The sequence below is a fragment of the Xenopus laevis genome, chromosome 9_10S (genome assembly GCF_017654675.1).
Source record: "Xenopus laevis strain J_2021 chromosome 9_10S, Xenopus_laevis_v10.1, whole genome shotgun sequence".
NCBI classification, from domain to species: Eukaryota; Metazoa; Chordata; class Amphibia; order Anura; family Pipidae; genus Xenopus; species Xenopus laevis.
In genome coordinates, this window is record NC_054388.1 from 6,776,848 (window position 1) to 6,795,399 (window position 18,552).

Here is an 18,552-nt window from a genome sequence, read left to right on the forward strand (position 1 = left end):
GCCGTACACTTTTGGTTGAGGTGTTTGGCTGATGTCCACCATACCTCCCAACCATCTGGACATGTATGCCAGGTTGAGCAAATGTTTCAACAGTTGATCAGACATTTATCTGCCAATACACCATGTCAGTGAGTGCAACATCAAATCAGAAATGAGGAGGAACCCCAGCTACTTATCACTCAGGCTGGCAACCTGAAAGAACCAAATAATATGAAGGTGGTCATACATGTGTATGGTTACTTATACAGTTTTTATGAGCTAAGACTCAATTGGTTGTTGAGCTACAACTCCCAGAATCTACTGAACAATGAAACCTGTCCACCTTGAAAGCTTTATAGGTTAAGCTACTACTCCCAGGGTCTAGTAACAGAGGAAGCTGCCCACAATGAAGGCTTCATTGGTTGTTGAGATACAACTTCCAGAATCTGATAACAATGGAAGCCGTCAACCTTCAAGGATTCATTTGTTGTTAAGATACTGCTCCCAGAATCTAACAAAGGTAGCTGGCCACCTTGAAGGCTTCGCTGGTTGTGAGGCTACTGCTCCCAGAATCTATTTACAAAATAATATGTCCACCTTGAAGGCTTCATTGTTTGTTAAGATGCTACTCCCAGAATCTACTAACAAAGGAAGCTGTCCATCTTCAAGGTTTCACTGGTTGTTAAAATACTACTCCCAGAATCTAACAAAGAAAGCTGGCCACCGTGAAGGCTTCATTGGGTGTTAAACCACTACTCCCAGAATCTACTAACAAAGGAAGCTATCCACCTTGAAGGCTTTATTGTTGTTAAGGTACTATTCCCAGAATCTACTAACAAAAAAAGCTGTCCATCTTGAAGGTTTCATCGGTTGTAAAGCTACAACTCACAGAATCTACCAATAGGAGAAGGTTATGTATTATCCCTTTGGTGGGATGAAACTGAAAATGAAGAAAGAAGAGAAGACCAGGCCATCCAATACCCACCACACGTGGTCCTTAGCCAACCTTGAACAGCATCCAGAATGGTTCTACCAAGCAATCACTCGTATAGCTGCAGGTACGGCCAAGTTTTAAATGTCCTTAACGTTAGTCTAAGGGGCCGATGCATCAAGGGTCGAATATCAAGGGTTAATTAACCCTCGATATTCAACTGGGAATGAAAATCCTTCGACTTCGAACATCGAAGTCGAAGGATTTTGCGCAAAAAAGCTCAATCAAGCAATCGAAGGAATAATCCTTCGATCGAACGATTAAATCCTTCGATTCGAAGGATTTTAATCCAACGATCGAAGGATTATCCTTCGACCACAAAAAACTTAGCCAAGCCTATGGGGACCTTCCCCATAGGCTAACATTGGGTTCGGTAGCTTTTAGGTGGCGAACTAGGGGGTCGAAGTTTTTTTTTTAAAGAGACAGTACTTCGACTATCGAATGGTCGAATAGTCGAACGATTTTTAGTTCGAATCCTTCACTCGAAGTTAATGAATTGGCCCCTAAATGAGGGGAGTTTAAGATTTTATCTACAGTGGCATACAAGAACTATTTGTGCAGTAGGAGACAAACAAGGGAGAAGATATAAATGTTAGAATATTTTTCATGAGCATATAATACATGTCTGCACTTGAGGCTTTATGTTGGGCAGAACATTGTATTCACACCCCATTCTGTGAAGTCTGGCCACTGATATTGATATTCAGAATTCAAACTTTATGAGGGATGTCACATCTCCAAACGTCAAGGTCAGACCCCCCTCCAACCCCACCAAGATGAAAGAGGAAGATTCATCCATCATATGAATAAAGTCAAAGCGAGAGCTTTCCAGAGCAAGATCAAACCTCCTTCCCCGACATCAAGGTCAACCCTTCATCCAAAATCCTATTTCAGGGAAAATGCGCCACGCAGCAAGAAGCACTTGCTTGATAAGGATAAACTTAATTACAAACCTTTCAAATGTGTAACTTTCAGGGTATAAAGCAGAACATTCACTTGTAATCACTGATAGCCAGAGAGCTGCTATAACAAGGCTTTAATTGGCACAGTTCGTTGGCTCTGCAGTAAGAAAAACAAACTAATAAATGCTGAATTAAAATCGCCCAGCCGATCCAGTGCCTTAAGCCAGGGGATAGCTGACCTGCTTATTGATTGAAGTTAAAGGTTAATAAAAAACAGTTAAAGGGCATCAGGATGTAGATATTATAGGGGATGCTGGGAACTGCAGGCTGTAAGATAATTCAAGTCTGTTGGTAACACCAACATATTTAACTTCAGTCCCTGCCCCAGTGCTCTGGCTGGAATTGAACCAAGGACCCCGGCAGTGGAAGGGCAGCATTACCAACCATTGTGCCAACTTTTTGATCATAATTGGATCTGCAAACTCATACCCTGAAGATTCAAAGATCAAAAATACCACATTTTAGGACATTCCCTTGATCTACAGAGACAATCATCAATAAACCTAGGAACCCCCAACACTCCCATATTAGGCTCCATGATTCAGGAGCGCCCTAACTAAAAGGAGGCACTACCAGTCTAAGAATGGTTTAGTAGCTGAAGGCCACAATGTAAGAAAATAAATGAATGACAATCTTGGGGATTGGTTGATCGGTATAGGTTCATAGATGGGTGCAAACTCTGTCAATTTTGGGGGGTCAGGAAGCAGACTTGGCAGCCCTCTTGGATATTTATGCTACCAATGCTGGAAGCATCTTCTGCCATTTTCCTGCTCAGTCCTATCCCTAAGTGTGACAGATAGGGTTGCCACTTTGGCGGCACTTCCGGCCTGGCCGGTAGAAATTATGGTTGTTCCCAATGTTATCAATAGGGAAAAAAGATTAGGAAGGCCGGTGGCAACCCTAGTGACAGATCAGTAATTTAGGCATTTGCCGTTCTATCCAAACGCCAGGACAGAAGAGAAGGAGGGGGGATATACATGATTTTTAGGGTTGTCACCCCGCCGGCTATTTCAAATTTACCAGCAATGTAGCTCAGAAATTTGTAACATGCTTAAGATCAGCCTCTGGCCCATCCTGATCTGCCCAGAATCCCAGCAGAACTTTTCTTGATCCTCAAGATGTCCATTGTTTCATTGCCCCACCCCTTTTCATCATTACCCCCACCCCTGTGACATCATGGACTGCCCCCTTGTCACCACCCCCCTTGTTGGCCAGTAAATTCCTCTTAAAAAAAGGGGGATCACCCTAATGATATCAGCAATAAAGAAAATAAAAAAATACTTTTATAAGTTGCACAAGTGCTCAGAAGAGTATTTACATTTGCAGGTGGGCAGAAGTCCTCTTTAAAGGGATACTGTCATCGGAAAACATGTTTTTTTTCCAAAACACATCAGTTAATAGTGCTACTCCAGCAGAATTCTACACTGAAATCCATTTCTCAAAAGAGCAAACAGATCTTTTTATATTCAATTTTGAAATCTGTCATGGGGCTAGACATTTTGTCAATTTCCCAGCTGCCCCCAGTCATGTGACTTGTGCCTGCACTTTAGGAGAGAAATGCTTTCTGGCAGGCTGCTGTTTTTCCTTCTCAATGTAACTGAATATGTCTCAGTGGGACCTGGATTTTACTATTGAGTGTTGTTCTTAGATCTACCAGGCAGCTGTTATCTTGTGTTAGGGAGCTACTATCTGGTTACCTTCCCATTGTTCTGTTGTTTGGCTGCTGGTGGGGAAACGGAGGGGGTGATATCACTCTTACTTGCAGTACAGCAGTAAAGAGTGACTGAAGTTTATCAGAGCACAAGTCACATGACTTGGGGCAGCTGGGAAATTGACAATATGTCTAGCCCCATGTCAGATTTCAAAATTGAATATAAAAAAATCTGTTTACTCTTTTGAGAAATGGATTTCAGTGCAGAATTCTGCTGGATCAGCACTATTAACTGATTCATTTTGAAAAAATATTTTTTTCCAATGACAGTATCCCTTTAAATGACTTTCGGAATCAGGGATGTCAAGTCTGCTGCCACCTAGCTGTCGGAGGCTATAGCTACAATCTTTCTCTACTACCCGCTAAAAATCTGACAGTTTAGTTTGTCAATAAATTACAAGTCATTTTTCTCGGCTGAAGATGTATATTATTTTAGATAATGGGCTCCGGTGGTAGACACTAATAGCAACTGGGATCCCTTTTCTGCTGCCTTTGCACTAAGCACAATGCATTTTCATTTAATTGCACTTTGGAAGGCTTGTAAAGCTCTCATGACATTATTTAGAGGGACAGTTTAATGACGGCAGGCGGGACATGTCATTGTTTCTCCCTGACCACTGAAAACTTAGAATCAATGGCTCCCTTGTCATTTTGCACGACTCTAGCTATTTAGCATGGATATTGCAGATGGGTGGGTGGGTTGCAGCTCTAAGAAATATGGGGCTACAGAGAGAGGAGCTTAATAAGTCCAAGGTCACCGGAGCAATCAGGATGTGATTACACAGTGAGAGCGGAGAAGAAATGAAATAGACTTTATAAACGAGGCCTGAGCAACGACAGAGAAGATTTGCTGCTGCCGAATCAAAGTCATTTGTAACGAGGTTTCTCCAGGACATAACCGGTTTATTCCTAATAGAATACTTCCTATCCAGAAGGGCTGCTACTGATGGTGCGATTCATTAAAAATCGATTACGGTCAAAGGCTTCTTGTTCAAGAAACGTTTCCCATCGCGCGTTGTAACAGTGGGATGCGCTGGAGTTTTCGGGCATTTAAAAGCGGAGGTCAACCCAAAAACTGGTTCTTTTGTGGCCCCGATCAATCCAAAGTAGGCATACTAAACTTAATTATACATGCAAGAGTATTCTCCAGTCAGAATCATCGTTGCACCAATCATCTTGTCTTTACCTAACCTATTGAGAATGTGGTGCAAATTAAAGGAGAAGTAAAGCCTACAGACAACCCCAAGACTCCTACAAAGGCCACCCCCTTCCAAACAGCTCAACGAGGGAGCCTTTATTGAGAATTCGGTGCAAACTAAAGGAGAAGTAAAGCCTTTAGAAAACTCCAAGACTCCTACAAAGGCCTCCCCCCTTCAAAACAGCTCAACAAGTGAGCCTCTATTGAGAATGCAGTGCAAATTAAAGGAGAAGTAAAGTCTACAGACAACCCCAAGACTCCTACAAAGGCCTCCCCCTTCCAAACAGCTCAACAAGGGAGCCTCTATTGAGAATGCGGTGCAAATTAAAGGAGAAGTAAAGCCTACAGACAACCCCAAGACTCCTACAAAGGCCTCCCCCCTTCAAAACAGCTCAACAAGTGAGCCTCTATTGAGAATGCAGTGCAAATTAAAGGAGAAGTAAAGTCTACAGACAACCCCAAGACTCCTACAAAGGCCTCCCCCTTCCAAACAGCTCAACAAGGGAGCCTCTATTGAGAATGCGGTGCAAATTAAAGGAGAAGTAAAGCCTACAGACAACCCCAAGACTCCTACAAAGGCCTCCCCCTCCCAAATGGCTTTACTAGGGAGCCACACTACATCTATCTACATGCCTGGCTAAAAGATGCAAGGTTACGCAACAAGGTTGGCAGGTGCCATCTCATGCCACTTCAGATCCTCTTCTCTACAAGCTTGTCAAGCCAATTCAGATCTGATTTCATCTGTGCATGCTCTATGAAGAACTACAATGAAGAAGACCTGAAGCAGAGAAAGATGGCATCCAACAAGCCCACTGCACTTAGCTAGTGTGCAGTTGTGAGACTCACCGGTCGTACAGTTCAGGAGGTAGGTCTTTGGAGGGGTTCTGAGCTTGTCTTTAGTTCTCCTACACTACAGAGATAGTCCTCATATGACTCCAAGAAGAAGGAATGAATAACAAACAGAGCTGGCAGGATTCTCATTAAGTGCTTTAAATACACAGTTATATCAAAGAACGGCCCTACACCATGCATTGGCGTTTGACAACACTTTTGGTACCTAGCACCCAAACGAACGTCTCTATAACAAAATAATTACATTAATCAGCCATGTTCCCTAAAATGTGCCCCAAGCTCTCCAAGGGAGGCTTTCCAAATTGGTTGATGCCATTGTCACATGAAGTCAAGAAGAGGGAATGAAGTGCAAACAAAGAAGAATTCTCATTAGTGGATTCTCTTGCATTAATTAGGCCATTGAAACTTGACGACTTGGAAACAGATTTGCAGTGTAGCGTTAAGTGCTTTATATACACTACTATGTAAATAGTAAATCCTTCATGATCGTCTGACAGAACTGGCAGCTGGAGCCTAAACTGTCAGCTCTGTAACAAAATTAATTTATTGATCAGTCGTTGTTCTGCTCGAACTACGCAAGGTGCAGAATTGCTGCATCAGAATACTCTAACTGGCCAAAGTCACTCTTGACATGACTCGAGAGAACCTACAGCCGCCATGATTTCCCACGCTTTGAAATGTTGATTTTCCCTGCGGAATTGTGATAAATGGCTATGAACTGCTTTGTACAGTATAAGCTGGGGTGGGAGTAGGAGCAGCCCGTTCAGGTGTTGGCATGCCCTGTGGGTGTTGGTTCCCGTTGGTTCAAGGATGTCGGATAGTGTCACCTGTACTAGTGCACTGTGGATTCTAGAGCCAAAGACCCCATAATATAAAAGGTGCATATGAATTTTGACACTTCTTTCAATGAACAAAACTCACTAAAGCCCATACGAGTAAGATAACCCCACAAAAGCTTATATTTTAGAAAGTACTGATTCAGACAAATCCAAAGTGGATAAATGTGCCGATTTTACTCTGAACGACAAAAATACAAAGCTATGACTGAGAAAGTTGTAGCATCTTATGTCATACGTGTTCTGTATCAGGCCAATATAGGGTTATACAAACTTATTGGCTTAAAGAGACACAAAATAATATGAATAGTGCATAAGAATCTGTGGGACTTTAGAGCAGACACACAAATGGAGATTTGGGGAGATTAGTCGCCCGGCGACAAATCGCCTTTTCTTCGGGCAACTAATCTTCTTCACGGGCGACTTCAGAAAACGAAGCAATCTGAGTGCCATCCCGTTAGTGATTTAGATTTTAGCTGGCGGGAGGCAGTTTGGGGAGATTAGTCGCCTGAAGAAGAGTCGATTTGTTGCCGGGCGACTTAAATCTCCCCGAATCTCCATGTGTGTCTCTGCTCTTATCAGTGTCGGAACGGGGGGAGGGGGGTCTGGGCTGCCATCTTAGGGGCCCCATGCACATCCACTCCAGGCCCCCGAACCCCCCCCCCGCCAATTTAAGGGCCGCTACCTGCAACTGCCCCGATCTGTACCTGCATCTTCTTTCGCTCGGGACAGGGAGAGGCAGGCAGGTGGAAGTGGATCTGGGCCTGGGCTTTACAAAGCCAAAGTGCTGTTTTTTAATGCCAGATTTTTCAATCCGGTACACAAATCACTTTGCTCCCCTTTATGATCTCGAACTTGCGTCCAGGACCCCTAAATGTGAATTTCACATCTCTCCTGAATAAAATGACCCCGGTATAAGGCACACAAAACACTTAATTCTATATATTTCCATTTTTTTTCGTGGCATTTCAACAATATCTTGGGGTACCAGATAAAGGGCAACTAGAGAGCATAGAGAGTCAACCCCATGCTCTGCCCCCGTGAATGCGGCTGATATCAATACAAAACACATTAAGCCATTCCCTTTCCTAAAGAGTAAAAGTCCAAATTGTTCAAAATTATCTCCTCTCTCTCTGTAATAATAAAACAGTATCTTGTACTTGATCCCAACTAAGATATAATTAATCCTTATTGGAAGCAAAACCAGCCTTTTGGGTTTATTTAATATTTAAATTATTTAAGGCATGGAAATCCAAATTACGGAAAGATCCATTATCTGGAAAACCCCAAGCATTCTGGATAATAGGTCCTATACCTGTACAGGATTACTGCACATATTTATAGGAAAGGGCCCGCAAATTCCATTGTTTATTCTGAATCTTCAACGGCGATAAACTCTATTTTCTTCAACTGCTGAAGCATCGTTTGCCGACAGCCCACGCAATACCTCCCGGCACCGGAGCTTACGGAGTTTTATGTTGCATCCTGCGGGCGCAGCAGTCACAGTCTGGAAGATGCAGTAAAACTCAGAGCATTTCTCAGCTTGGCATAAACACGATAATGTTCCAAAGAGCAGTTAGTGGGAAATGTGCTTCTAGACTGAATGGAGACGGAGCTCGGGGCTGATAGAGAGAACGAGCCCATCCGGAGAACAATCAGCGCCGTGTCCCGTTTCTTAATTATCGGCCTGGGTTTGATGCTTGTGTCCCATTTTGTGGCTAAATGGGGTTGCTCACCTGGTCAACTTTTAGGGGGTTATTTATCAAAATCCGAAAAAATCGGAGTATTTTCTGAAAACGACTCCGACCAAATACGCGAGGTTTATTTCCCCTTATTCATCAATATATCTTCCAAAAAAATTCTGATCAGGAAATAACTGGAAAGAATTGTGAAAAAAATCAAATCGAGCACTTTTCTACCCAAAAACTCGATTTTTTCATATTTTTGACCCGAAAACCATAAAATATTCAGATTTTTGCACGTAACCCAAGGCAAATCAGGATATCTTCAGGACTTCTCCCATTGACTTCTACATGAAGTCGGCAGGTCTGAGTTGGAGTAATTTTATTATTTGGACCTTTAACACCCTTTTGGGGTCATTTATCAACACTGGGCAAATTTGCCCATGGGCAGTAACCCATGGCAACCAATCAAATTGCTGCATTCATTGTTCTATTTGCAGCTGGCTTCAGAAAGCTTATCACTGATTGGTTGCTATAGGTAAATGCCCATCGGCAAATTTGCCCAGTGTTGATAAATGAGCCCCTTTGGGTTTAATAAATTCTGAAAAATTTGAGGTTTTTTCCCCCTATAAATTCCGATTTTATATTAAAAAAACTCGAATTTTTCGAGTTGATGGCATTCAGACTTTAATAAATAACCCCCTTAGTATGATGTAGAAAGTGATATTCTGACAATTTGCAGCTGGTCTTCATTTTTGTTATTGTTGAGTTATTTAGCTTTTGCTTTTAGTTTGCAATTTGCTTTTAGTTTGCAATTTCAGCCATCTAGTTGCTAGGGTCCAAATGACCCTAGCAACCATGCACTGATTTCAATAAGAGACTGCAATATGAATAGGAGAGGGGCTGTATAGAAAGGTGAGTAATAAAAAGTAGCAATAACAATATATTATTATATATTATAACAATATTAGCCTTACAGAGCATTTTGGTTTTTTAGATGGGGTCAGTGACCTCATTTGAAAGCTGGAAAGAGTCAAAGGAAAAAAAAAAAAAAGACCAATTGAAAAGAATTGGCTATTCTATAACATAATAAAAGTTAACTTACATGGGGGATAACTATAGATTTAGCAGACCCTGTAACTGTGAGCATAGGAGCAAAGGAGATCAGTCTTTCCCCCCCTTTTTATATCATCCTTAATATAGTGAATAAAGTACCCCCTAAAGTAAAATATAAGGATATTATAAGTCACCGAGGAGTTCCATGACCATATAAAAGTATGAGGCCGAAGGCCATGGAACTCCGAGGTAACTTATAATATCCTCATATTTTACAACAAGGGGAACTTTATTTATTATAATACACAAGTTTCAGTGAGTCATGTGACCAAAATGACATCACTACTCACCGTTTATAACTGATGACATCACTACTCACCATTTATAACTGATGACATCACTACTCACCGTTTATAACTGATGACATCACTACTCACCGTTTATAACTGATGACATCACTACTCACCATTTATAACTGATGACATCACTACTCACCATTTATAACGGATGACATCACTACTCACCATTTATAAGGATGTCATTTACAAGATATTCATGGCTTTTGTGTATTATAAATGTATTTCACCCAGTAAATGGAACCGGGGTCTGATGCGGAAGAGCAGTCTGTTTTGATCCAGATCGTTTCATCAGAACAATTAAGGCCAATAAAGGATTATTATAAAAACAGACGTTTGTGATTCAGAAAAGAAAACAGCATTAATAATGGAAACGCCGGAAAGCTCTGTGTTTTTAACAGTCCGATCCATGAACATGTTCCCTTTTTAAATAGATTTCGATTTATTTTGTTTAGACTGCGTTTGCCCCTTGGCTTTATTAGTGCAGATGAGCAAACTGATTTGTCGTGATTAAAGGGGAACGATGGCTTTTCTTTTAAAAATCGCTCTCATCGTGTAATCCCCCTGTTTCTTAACTGTGGGTTCCCTGATGTTGCAGGACTACAATTCCCAGCATTCATGTAATCAAGCAGTGGGATTTTTCTCCAAGGGGCCAGGCACTGGGGAAAGGGAAAATCAGGTTTAGAAGCAAATCTGGGAGGAACAATTTCTGCCCTGGTGCAAATTAGTGATGGGCCAATAAATTCGCCAGGCGTGAATTTGCGGCGAATTTATTCGCCCATCGCTAATTTGCACCAGGGCAGAAATTGTTCCTCTGGCGAATTAGTGGTGAAAATTCACCAGCGTCAAAAATGTTTTGACGCACATCGGAAAAGTTATTTGCGTCAAATCCGTTTCACGTCGACACTATTCGGATGCCCATTGACTTTACTGCCGGAGTCAAAATTGATGAGAATTGACGAGGGCGGCAAAACGGACGCGGGGCGTCAGAGTTCGAGTTTCGCTAATATTTTGCTGTTTCGCGAATTTTACAGGAAATTGGCGGATTTTTCAACGAAATGGGAGAAATTCGCCCATCACTAGTGCAAATATACCAAATCTTAGTAAACAAGCCTAGACTAGGGATGCCACCTTTCTGTGGCCCATGATCTGGGCAGGGGCCATGACATTGTGGGCGGATCAAGCACCGTCGCAGGGGCGGGTTATGTGATTGGCTGATCGCCATGTCAATCGAGGGAGATCCTGCCTGGTTTTACTTATTTGGAATACCGGCCAGACTGTCTTGACCCTTGAAAACCCGGCTGTCTGGGTAAAATCCCAGGACTAGACTAGACAAACGTTTGCACCAGGTCTAGCAATTAGGGATGGGCAAATTTTTTCGCCTTGTTTCGCAGAAAAAATGACGCCCATAGACTTGTATGGCGGCGTGCGTCAAAAAAAAAAAAAAAAGACGCGTCAAAACAATTTCGCAGCGCAACAAATTTTTTTTGACGCCCATAGACTTTAATGGCCGTCTGCGACATTTCGCCGGCGGCGAATTTTTGGCAAAGCGAAACGGGTCAAATTCACCCATCGCTACTAGCAATCCATCAGATTGGTTGCTATGGGATATTAGATCCGGTGCCAACTTCATACCTCCCAACTGTCCCGTTTTTCACGGGACAGTCACGATTTTGACAGCTCAACCCGCAGTCCCGGATTGTTACTGAAATGACTCGACTTTCTCTTTAATCTCCTGCCAGAAAAAGATACAAAGTTTCTAAAATTGAATTGGCTTTTGGCAGAGAGCCCAGAATACGTGGCAGGTGCCCTTAGATACATTTGTAACAATTTAAGATCAGCAAAGAAACAATTGTAACTATTTAAGATAAGCCGGTCTCTTGGGGAAACTGTTACTTGCAGCAAAACTGTCATATCACATAAATACCCCAGAAATGTGTTCAAACTTAACCTGCCAAATTTTGTAAAATAAATATGATAATTAGGGGGCGTGGCCACCAAAATGGGTGTGTCAGACATTTTCACCGCAGCAAACCTTTTTGTTCCTCTTTTTCCAGAATGTTTGTTTTCTATAAATATTATCACTAATTCCAACAGGTTTCAGTGACTCGGGCATCACATTATTTATAGCGAGAAAAATCCCCCTTGCGAGGGATAAATAGGCGCATTAATGAGGTTAACGATCTGCCAGGCTCACGCATACAATTCAGAGAAGACAGAAACGTGGCAGATGCTGAGTTTATGCGGCATTTACACAACAGACTGTCAGCGTGTTCATCACATTCGCATAAGACATACATGCAGAGACCGCAATAAACACGCCAATGGTACGGGGCTAAACAGTCATTCCCAGTGATGATTGTCGCTTCCAGTCATATGACAGTTGCCTAGTTACAAAGACGACTCCCCCCATGTAATAGTGTAAAATAAAGGAGATTGCTCTTCTGAGCACTTCTGCAATTTACATGAAATCGAGTTACCCTTTAAATTTCATGCTCAGATCTTGAATGTGTAACAAGAGCAAGGTCTGCAGTTCTGTACTGGTGAGAGCCGGACAAAAGCTTACTGACGCACTGAAGCATCTTCTGTAGCTTCTCTGCTCACTCAATGATAAAGTTATATTGGTGTAAAGACATTGGGGGTCATTTATAAACTTCGCGTAAGGCAGATTGGTTCGCAAAGTGAATATATTTGCCCTGTGTATGGTTATATTTATAAAGCTGAATAAGTGTGGTGCAAACAGAATTGTGAATTTTTTTTTTCACACTGCGAATGTCTAGAAGAGCCTTTAAAATATGTCAAAAATCGCAAATATTTATGCGCCTGAATTACGCCACAAATTTGGTGAAAACATTCACAAAACCGTTTCGCAAAGTGCAAATTGAAGTAACCGCCAATGCTATTTTCGCGCATTGGGTGCGCTGGGGCAAACTCCCGTCTCATTTGCGCGCCATTTGCGAAAATTTATTCACAATGCGAATTCGCAAAAAACTGGAAGATTGGCACAGAGCAGCGTTCAGGAAAAAACATGGGCAATACAAACATTTGCGAATATATATATATATATATATATATATATATATATATATATATATATATATATATATATATATATATATATATATATATAAAACAAGGGAAAGTTGTGCTCACCACTATTTTTTAAAAACATTAGGCGGGGGTGCAATGAGGCTGTGACCACAAAATACATATAGACAAATACAAGAGTCCTCTGCACTCAACCCATTATCAATATATTTAAGACAGCGACATTTTGTGCTACTGCTACTGAAAAATGCCTTACCCTTTAAACAAAACAGGGATTGTTTGTCCATATATTGCAATATATTTAAGCTGGCCAACTACGTCAAAGTCATCCCATATCTGGCCAGTCCTATGCTCAATTTTATCTGATTCATTAAGAATTCAATTGCTTCATTATACATTTTACACAGGGACTAAGTTTTACCTGCAACTTAACTTGCTGCTTTCAAAGTAAAACTCCCAAACTTGGCTGCCCTTTTATTAGACACCAGTGGGATCACCTGACTATAGTTGGAGAGGGTGGGAGCTACAACATGGAGCTGGTCACTGCTCCTGTATAACTATAACAAACAAGGGAAAGTTGTGCTCACCACTAGTTTTTAAAAACATTAGGCGGGGGTGCAATGAGGCTGTGACCACAAAATACATATAGTCAACTACAAGAGTCCTCTGCACTCAACCCATTATCAATATATATATGTGTCTATATATATATATATATATATATATATATATATATATATATATATATATATATATATATATATATATATATATATATAGTGAATAAAGTACCCCCAATTGTAAAATATAAGGATATTATAAGTCACAGAGGAGTTCCATGACCAAATAAAACCACAAGGCCAAAGGTCATGGAACTCCGAGGTGATTTCTAATATCCTCGTATTTTCCAACAAGGGGTACTTTACTTATTATAATACAGAATTAGCGAGTCATGTGACAGAAATGACATCACAACTCACCGTTTATAACTAATGACATCACTACTCACTGTTTCTAAGGATATCTACAAGATATTGCAATATATATATATATATATATATATATATATATATATATATATATTTATATATAGTGAATAAAGTACCCCCTCTTGTAAATTATAAGGTTATTATAAGTAACCCAAGAGTTTCATGACCAAATGAAAATACGAGGCCTTCAAGAGTCATGTGACCCAAAATGACATCACTTCTCACCGTTTATAACTGATGACATCAGTACTCACCGTTAGTGAAATATAGTGAATAAAGTACCCCCTCTTGTAAATTCTAAAGATCTTATAAGTTACCGAGGAGCTTCATGACCATATAAAAGCATGAGGCCGAAGGCTGAGTGTTTTTATACAGGTCATGGAACTCAAGAGGTGACTTCTAATATCCTCATATTTTACAACTGGGGGTACTTTATTTATTATAATACATATTATATTATTATAATACATAATTATAATATAAAGTTTCAGTGAGTCATGTGACAGAAATGACATCAGAACTCACCGTTTATAAACTGATGACATCAGAACTCACCATTTATAAGGATATAATTTACAAGATATTCATGGCTTTTGTGTATTATATACACATACATATAAGCACACAGGTATGGGATCCATTATCCGGAAACCCATTATCCAGAAAGCTCCAAATTACAGAAAGGCTGTCTCCCTTAGATTCCACTTCATCCAAATAATCCAATTTTTGAAAAATGATTTCCTTTATCACTGTATTAATAAAACACTTGATCCCCAACTAAATCCTTATTGGAAGCAAAACCAGCCTATTGGGTTTATCTAATGTTTATATGATTTTCTAGTAGACTTAAGGTATCCAGAAAGTTTCAGGCCCTAAGCATTGTGGATAGCAGGTCCCATATACCTGTATACAAACCCTCAAAATAATGAAATCAGAAGATTCCTCTTCTGAGCTCTTTCTCCATTGACTTTTTTTTTCTAGTTTTCAAGATATTTGGAGTTCTTACACTGCGAATATAATCATTTCAAAACAACAGCGCCACCTGCTGTGCCCAGGCCAGTTACGGAGAAACGAAAGCTAAAATGAAGTCAGTAAGTCAACAGTTCCAAGCAGAACAACCTTTAAATGACTTTTCTCTTTTCACAAACTTAATTTTCTACTGAAGAATAGGGAACCGGGTATGCGCAGTGCTGGCAGAAGATTTGTTTAAGGATCATTTTGCTTTGTACTATAGTGTTGCATTAATATCCTATACTGAAATCCTTGATAGTCATTAGAGATGGGCGAATTTATTCACCAGGCGTGAATTTTCAGCGAATTTCCGTGTTTCGACAGCAGCGAATAAATTTGGTGGCGAAAATTCACGATTGGCATATTTTTTGTGTTTCATGGGGAAATTCGCAAATTTTTCATTGAAATGGATCAAATTCGCCCATCGCGAATAGTCATTTGACTGCCCTAAGTACATTTTAGAAAAGGGCAGGAGGGTTCCTGAATTTTAGGGGTGCAGGTGTTTGTTTTATGGGTGCAGAGAGGTAATTTTTGTTTTTGCTGCATGCAAGTCAGTGTGTGTGGCTAAACAGCGCCACCTGCACCTGATAAAAAGCAATGCAATCTCTATACGGACCAGTATCTTCCCTTCCTTGGAAGCATCGCTTTATCATAACGGCAGAATATAACTCAAGAATTAATGCAGCCCGCTGCCGCCCCTTCTCCAAGAGTTTTTATTCACGCTGTATTAGCTGAGGAGTGATTTACATTAATTTCATCTTGTTTCAGTTTAAAAATTTAATTGACTTAACTTAACAAGCAGCAGGCTTAATAAAATAAATCTCTGAGATAAGATTGGGGGGGAGGCCTGCTAATCCGGGAGAATGTGTGGTAGCTCCTTTGACTTGTCAGCAGATGGGGACCCCAGGAATGGACTGAATTTATTTGTCATCCCAAAATCACAGTTTTAAATCTTAAATTTCACCATCTCCATCCGTCTCTTTATGTCGGCGCATTACAGACAGGGCGTTTTTTGGGAACTGCTGGCTCCTTTCTGTATCAATAACAAATCACTGTTTGGAATCATTTCAAGCGATAAATCAAATGGCAACTGTCAATAAGTGGTGGAAGGTATTGGGAGTTCCAGGGGTTCCCGGACCCCCAAGCAAAATAACACATTTCAGGTCACTGCTTGAATGCGACTTGCGACACCTTTGCTGGTTACTAATTGCAAAATGCCAAGGGCCATGGAAGATCTGGCACTGGAGTGGGTGCATTTTCCCTGCTCCGTACACAATAATGGAACTACGAGGCCCGGGCTGTATTTAGGTCTGATGCTGCCCTATGCACCGGACCTAAACACGCCCCTTATATCGTGACCGTGATGTCACTTCCACGTGATTCCTCTGCCCCCCTACCCCAGCTCCATCAACGGATTTCCTATGGAAATCCATGGTGGAGGGTGGGGGAATTAACAGAAAAAACAAAAGATGAAAAAAATTGGCACCCCCAAAACCATGCCACCCTAGGCACAGGCCCTCGGGTGCCTTAATGTAAATATGCCCCTGGGCCTGGGTGCAGGCTATGCAGCTGGTCCCCCCACCCTCTCGGCGGATTTGCAATTTTGCAAACCGACGGTGGGCCCGAGGGAGTGTGGACCCTGGTGTAGTCGCACCCTCTGCACTCCCGGTAGTTCTGCCACTGGCTGTACATAAATACACAATACAGTGTAAAATTTTGAGGGCACATATAGTGATGGGTGAATTTCTCCTGTTTCGCCGAAAAAGTCACAAATTTCCAATTCGAGAAACGGCGAAAAATTTGTAAAACTCAAAAATTGCCGTCCGCGTTATTCCTTATTGGAGGCAAAACCAGCCTTTTGGGTTTATTTCATGATTAAATTATTGTTTAGTAAACAAATTACGGTGAGACAAATTATGGAAAGATCTCTTATCTCGGAAACCCAAGTGTTCTGGATAACAGGTCCCACACTTGTATAGGTGAGCTAAAGTATTTAAAGGAACAGTAACACCAAAAAGTGTTTTACAGTAATGAAAATATCATGTACCGTTGCCCTGCACTGGTAAAACCGATGTGTTTGCTTCACGAACACAACTATAGTTCATAAAAACAAGCTGCTGAGTAGCAATGGCGGAAATTGAAAAACGGCTATATGGCACAGGTTATATAGTGGATAACAGATAACACCATTATGTTCTACAAAGCTAATCTGCTGTGTAACCTGAGCCTTTTCTCCTTTGAATGGCTGCCCCCATGGCTACACAGCAGATTATTTATATAAACAATAGTAGTGTTTCTGAAGCAAACACAGCAGTTTTACTAGTGCAGGGCAACACTGCATTATATTTTTATTACTTTAAAACAATTTCATTTTTTTTTTTATTACTGGTCCTTTAAATCCCCTTGAAAGAGCCGAAAGCTTGCAGTTATATGCTTTCCTAAGCAGCCATGGTCTCACAGGTTTTCTTATCCCTGTCCTTAGGGCTCCTACTGTGTCTATATTTCTAGAAGGCAGAAGGGGAATGAATGATCGGTCTAAGGGGTGTGGTTTAATGCCATTGTGGGTGTGGCCAGTAATGTCAATGGCACTTTCCTTATCAGGGGCAACTCCCTAGGTTTTCTGATGACCAGCAATAAGAGATGCGGGAAATCCACACCATACTGAGTAATGCACTGTACTAATCCTAACTCTGATATCAAATTGTGAGGCTATAGTGTCCCTTTAAGTTAAAACAAGAAACGCACGGGACAAAGGGAATAAGAAATGCAAATACAAAGCACCCTTCATCTCTCTTCTTCCCCTATCCCTGTCTGTGTCACTTTCCATTTGCAAACTGAGAAGAAATAAGGAAAGGGGGGTGAGTGCTTAAAGCATATGGTTGTCATGGCAACTCCATCAAAACGCTTCTTAAAACGCCGAATGCAAATTCGCAAGGTCGCCTATAAATTGATGCCGACTGGCTCCCGTGGGTTTTTTTTTTTTTCTCCTTTATCCGGACGCCGTTATGTTAATGAATGCATTTAGACATATGTTCACTTGCCGCTTGGATTTACGTTCACACAAAATAAAGAGGGGGGGGAATCATACAGCTTGCAGCAATTAGCTCCTTGCGGGGAATCTGCTTGATTAATAATGATTAATTAATTCATGTTACACGTCTCAAAACACAAGTTTGTTTCTTTCTTCCCTTCCCAGGAGTAAAGAATAAAGAGAGCGAGACCGATGTAAAGTGATCCCCGACTTGTCAACCCTCCCACCACCCCTATTAACAACCCCCAGTGGGGTGGTACCAGGGAAGTGCCCCCGCAGTCATAAAATCCCCCAGATTCATCTCACTGAAAGTTTAAAGGGCATGTAAAGGCAAAAAAAAATGAAAAAGAAACCTATCTCCAATATACTTTAATTAAAAAATGTGTACTGTTTTTATAAGAAATCTGACTGTATGTAGTGAAATTCTCCCTTCATTTACTGCTGTGGATAGGAATTGTCAGACGGTCCCTAACTGCTCTGCAGGGAAACAATCATACTTATGAACAGCAGGGGGAGCCCCGCCTTACTTCCCAGCCATGCAGAACTCAAGCAGCTTTGTTTGTTTCCCTGTAGAACAGTCAGCGACTGTGTAGAGATTTGTATTGGATTTTATTTTTGCCTTTACATCCCCTTTACTGTTTCCAACTCCAGCTGCAGGGACAAAGATCATGGAGCCAGATTTAAACAGATAAACTGGGATTCTATTTGGAGGATTATTTTGCTGCAGCCACTGGTTCTGCAGAGTTGGAGAAAGTTTGTATTAAACAATACAAAAACTATAAAATCCACATTAGATTACATGACAACACAGGACCCAGTGCAGTCTGTATATTCTGATTATTAATCAGTC

At 41.0% G+C, this 18,552-nt stretch overlaps 1 long non-coding RNA gene across 1 annotated transcript in view; it reads right to left on the reverse strand.

The window, feature by feature from the left end:
* Positions 1 to 18,552, reverse strand: part of LOC108702569 — a 144,392-nt gene that overhangs the window by 103,539 nt on the left and 22,301 nt on the right. The window lies entirely within an intron of this gene.